Source organism: Sapajus apella, unplaced genomic scaffold (genome assembly GCF_009761245.1).
Source record: "Sapajus apella isolate SASKATOON/1434 unplaced genomic scaffold, GSC_monkey_1.0 scaffold20, whole genome shotgun sequence".
Lineage (NCBI taxonomy): Eukaryota > Metazoa > Chordata > Mammalia > Primates > Cebidae > Sapajus > Sapajus apella.
Window position 1 is genome coordinate 29,134,793 of NW_022436960.1, and position 5,470 is coordinate 29,140,262.

Sequence of the window (5,470 nt, forward strand, 5' to 3'; positions counted from 1 at the left end):
TTGCGTGTACCAGCCTCCATAAACCACCAGGCCTATAACAGGGAACACCACCGACAGAATGATGACATTATCTTATTTGTTCAATATTTGTCCTAAGTTTTAGTTGTTTATTGCCTGATTTTTATGTTTATGATGAGGCCAAAAAGCAGTCGTTAGGTATTTTGAGAGTTACTCATTCAACTTTGAAACAAATACTTCTACTACTTCTCCTTTCTAGCTTCTAGATTGGTTTAATTGAAGGCCATTCTAATCTCAAAACAGAAACTGAAAAAAAATCCTTTAGCAGGAGTTAAGAGGACAAATCCTGGATTGGGACTGCCTAGATTTAAGCCCTTGACCTTGGACAAATCGCTCTTCTGTCCCTGAGTTTTCTCATTTATGAAAGAGGGATGTTAATGATAGACCCACTTCAAAAGGTTTGTTAAGTGAATTAACATATGCAAAGTGATTAGGACAGGGCTGCCACATGGGGAGTGCTATGTAATAGTTTTCCGCGGTGGTTTGGTGGTTGTTGTTGGGTCTCGCTCTGTCACCCAGGCTGGAGTGCAGTGGTGCAATCACGGCTCACTACAGCCTCAACTTCCTGGGCTCAAGCAATCCTCCCACCTCAGTCTCCCAAGCAGCTGGGACTACAGGCATGCGCCACCATGCCTGGCTAGCTTAAATTTTTTTTTTGTAGAGATGGGGTCTTGCTATGTTGCTCAGGCTGGTCTTAAACTGCTGGGCTCAAGTGATTCTCCTGCCCTAGCCTCCTAAAGTGCTGGGATGACAGGCAGGAGCCACTGTGCCCAGCCGGTAATAGTTGTTATCATTATTATTTATAACCATCCATCTGTATGATCAGATTTTCTCAGAACCGTATGTACCAAAGCAAAATACAAAAATAAGTTGGATGCAGAGACTGAAATGAGACTGTGAATTGGTCAGAACTCTGACTTTAAAATGCAACAGAAACTGGCTCTGGATGACTTTAAGCAGAAGAGGGATTGACGAGAGGGATGTTGGGCAGCCCACAGTCTCTGGGAAGGCTGAAGAGCCAGGTTAAGGGCGTGAATGAAAACAAAGGGTGCCAGACAGCAGCCAGGAGCATGGCCAGAACTGTGGTGCAGAAGCTATTGAGAGAGCCTTGGCCTGTTCTCAGAGCCCTGGGCAGCTGTGCCACAACCATGTTTGGGGTCTGAACCATGACCCTGCTGCTGTTGCCGTGGAATCTGGACAAGGCTGCAGTAGCTATGGCCACTTCCACTGGGAAAGATTCGGTGCTGGGCTCTGGCTTGGTCCAGGCTCCTCAGTCCAGGGCAGTGCACTCTGATTGGCCCAGCCCAAATAGCATGACTAAGCCCTGCAGCTAAAGGAAGCTGAGAAGTATGGGGCGTTTTCAGCCTTTATGTTGACAGGTAAGCAGTAGGCTCCAGCTTCCACTAAGACGTCAAAGATAGGGTCTTCCACAAACCTGGGAAGGGACTCCAAAACTGGGTAGCCAAAAAGTAACAAATGTTGCTCATCACCCTGCTTTCAAATTTTTTCCATCATATTGGCATCGATGGACTTTAACAACAAGCACTGACCCAGCACTCTTGTATCCCTTGTATTTTTCCTTTTTAAAAAAATATAGCTGGGCACAGTGGCTCATGCCTGGAACCCCAGAACTTTGGGAGGCTGAGGAGGGTGGATCACCAGGTCAGGAGTTCAAGACTAGCCTGGCCAAGATGGTCTCTACTAAACATACAAAAAAATTAGCCTGACACGGTGGCAGGAGCCTGTAATCCCAGGTACTCAGGAGGCTGAGGCAGGAGAATCACTTGAACCCAGGGTGGGGGGCGCGGAGGTTTCAGTGAGCTGAGATCATACCACTGTGATCCAGCCTGGACAACAGAGTAAGACTCCATCTCAAAAAAAAAAAAAAAAAAAAATTAGAGATGGGATCTCATTATATTGCCCAGGCTGGAGTGCAGTGATGCGATCTCAGCTCCCTGCAACCTCCGCCTTTCAGGTTCAGGTGATTCTCCTGCCTTAGCCTCTTGAGTAGCTAGGATCCGCCTTCCAGGTTCAGTTGATTCTCCTGCCTCAGCCTCCTGAGTAGCTAGGATTACAGGTTTGCACCACCATGCCTGGCTAATTTTTGTATTTTTAGTAGAGACAGGGTTTCACCATGTTGGCTAGGCTGGTCTCGAACTCCTGACCTCAGTTGATCCTCCCTCTTTGACCTCCCAAAGTGCTAGGATTACAAGCTTGAGCCACCGCACAAGGCTGTATTTTTCCTTTTTTTTTTTTTTTTTTTTTTCCCTCACATGAAGACTCACTCTGTCACCCAGGCTGGAGTGCAGTGTCGCAATTTTGGCTCACTGCAACCTCTGCCGCCCAGGTTCAAATAATTCTCTGGCCTCAGCCTCCCGAGTAGCTGGGATTACAGGTGCCTGCCACTGTGCCAGGCTAATTTTTATATTTTTTAGTAGAGATGGGGTTTCACTATGTTAACCAGGCTGATCTTGAACTCCTAACCTCATGATCTGCTGGCCTCGGCCTCCCAAAGTGCTGGGATTACAGGTATGAGTCCCCGCACCTGGCTGTATTTGTCCTTTTTTAAAAAAAATAGAGATGGGGCAGTTCAGCAGTCCTGCGGACCTGTCTCTTGCTTCGACAGTGGATGGAACAGATTCCAGGGACTCTTTCTTCCAGCCTCTGACCGCCTTCCGATTTCCTCTCCACTTGCAACCTCCGGGACCATCTTCTCAGCCATCTCCTGCTTCTGGGGACCTGCCAACACTGTTTTTGTGGTTAGCTCCTTCTTGCTGACCAACCATGAGCTCCCAGATTCGTCACAATTATTCCACGCACGTGGAGGCTGCCACTGACCTCCTGGTCTATGTATACCTGCAGGCCTTCTACACCTACCTCTCTCTGGGCTACTATTTCGACTGCAATGATGTGGCTCTGGAAGGCATGAGCCACTTGTTCTGCGAATTGACCGAGGGGAAGGGCGAGGGCTACGAGCATCTCCTGAAGATGCAAAACCAGTGCGGCAGCCGTGCTCTCTTCCAGGACATCAAGAAGCCAGTTCAAGAGGAGTGGGGTAAAACCCTGGACGCCATGGAAGCCGCCATGGCCCTGGAGAAAAATCTGAACCAGGCCCTTTTGGATCTTCATGCCCGGGGTTCTGCCCACATGGACCCCCATCTCTGTGACTTCCCAGAGAGTCACTTCCTAGATGAGGGAGTGAAACTCATCAAGAAGATGGGTGACCACCTGACCAACCTCTGCAGGCTGGCCGGCCCACAGGCTGGGCTGGGCAGGTATCTCTTCGAAAGGCTCACTCTCGAGCACGACTAAGAGCCTACTGAGCCCAGTGACTTCTGAAGGGGCCCTTGCAAAGTGACAAGGCTTCTGCCTAAGCCTCTCCCTCCAGCCACTAGGCAGCTTTCTAACTACCCTAACAAGCTTTGGAACAAATGGAACTAAAGCTTTTTGAAGCAGAAAAAAAAATTGTTGGAATCTTGCTATATTGCCCAAGCTGGATTGCTGCAGCGATTTGCAGGCGGACCACAGTTCACTGCAAACTCAAACTCCTGGGCTCAAGTGATCCTTCTGCCTCAGCCTCCCAACTAGATGGGACTACAGGCGAATGCCACCATGTCTGTCTAATTTTTTTTTTTTTTTTTTTTTTTTTTTTTTTGAGACGGAGTTTCACTCTTGTTACCCAGGCTGGAGTGCAATGGCGCGATCTCGGCTCACCGCAATCTCCGCCTCCTGGGTTCAGGCAATTCTCCTGCCTCAGCCTCCTGAGTAGCTGGGATTACAGGCACGCACCACCATGCCCAGCTAATTTTTTTGTATTTTTAGTAGAGACGGGGTTTCACCATGTGGCCAGGCTGGTCTCGAACTCCTGATTTCAGGTGATCCTCCTGCCTCGGCCTCCCACAGTGGTGGAATTACAGGCATGAGCCACTAAACCCAGCCTAATTTTTTAAATCAACTGATGCCAAAATGAACATTACTGTCATGTGGAGTCTTTGAAATTTTTTTGCTTTTAAAAAGAATTCTTCAGGTTAGAAGGTTGCAAACCCTTAATATCATCCCAACACTCCTTTCCAAAGTGGAGATATGGAGGCCCAAGGGGTGAAGTGACTTATGCAAGGCCACACAGTTGGTTTAGCAGCAGGACTGGGCCTCGTGCCGAGGTTCTCAGTGTTGCCTCCTTGCTGTGCTGCCAGCAGCCAGCTCAGGAACAGGCCACCCTCCAGCCCCACAACCACTTCCTTCTCCAAGCAGATCTTGACAGGAGCCCAAAGCTGCTCTGGAATACTGGCCTGTGGCTGCTGCTGCTTCTTTCCTCACCTTTATCTTCTGGGATGGGAAGTCCTGAGTATCTTTCTCTCTGCCTTCTAGCTCCTCCCTGGGGACAGGAAGGAAAGGAAAAAAAAAAAAGAGCAAGGCTGACAATAGACCCTGCACTGGGGCTGCTCTCCTCCCTGACGGTGCTGGGCCTTGGAGGACCTTGCCTAATACACTCTGACCTCTGCCGGGCTCCACTCAGCCTCCTCTCAGAGTTGCTCACCTCCTGCCCTCACCTTTGACTTGCTCCAGATCCTAGGAACCAGAGTGCTTGGTCCTGCCTTCCTGCCCTGATTACCAGTCCCACACTTTGGTCACATCCTGACATGGGCTGTGTGTACGCAGCACCGGAACTGCCTGTCTCCTTGCCTGGCCAGCCAGATCTGGACCCAGACACTCCTTAGGAAGCTCTGGAAACAGGGCTCATACCCTACCTTCTCTAGCATCCTTGGCACCCAACAGGACCTGGCCCTGCAGACCCTCACCGAAAGGATGAATGACCTGTTCCATTTGAGTGCTGCCCATGCCTCATCATGACAAATCAGAGCAAAGGGAGGTGCCGAGAGGATATTTCTACCAAACTCTGGGTGACTTCTCTTATGCACTACCTGGGGGAATTTCTGTCTTGTATTAAGTCCAGTTCCTTAGATCTGAAATCAAAATGCCATAAATAAAATCTGGGCTGTGACCTGCCCAGGCCAGAGCAAGGAAAACTGGTCTTGGGAATCCAGAAAGAACTTCAGGATTAGGCAAAGTCTGCTGAGCTAAACCAAAAAGTGAGTCATTCATTCATTCATCCATTCAATAAATATGTGTTGAGCACCACGTTTGTCAGGTTCTAAGAGAGGTTCAGTGGTAAATGAGACATACTTCCTGTCCCCAAGGAGCTTAGAATGAGGAAGACAAAGCAGAGAACTGGTGTCTACAATAGATTATGGTGTGGGCTGGAATAACAATACCTAACATTTATGGAGTGTTCACTATATGCCAGACTCTGCACTAAGCCATCGATGCTGCATTGTTTCATATAATCCTTATAGAATCCATATTAGTAGATACTATACTATCTCTGTCTTACAGATGAGGAAACGGAGACACAGAGAAGTTAAGTGACTTGCCCAATGTCACACAGCTGGGG

The 5,470-nt window shown here is 48.7% G+C and overlaps 1 pseudogene across 1 annotated transcript; it reads left to right on the top strand.

The window, feature by feature from the left end:
- The first annotated feature begins 2,606 nt into the window (after window positions 1-2,606).
- Window positions 2,607-3,483, top strand: LOC116558028 (annotated as a pseudogene). Its single transcript, XR_004271795.1, has one exon. The product of XR_004271795.1 is annotated as a ferritin light chain pseudogene (transcript).
- The last annotated feature ends 1,987 nt before the right edge of the window (window positions 3,484-5,470 follow it).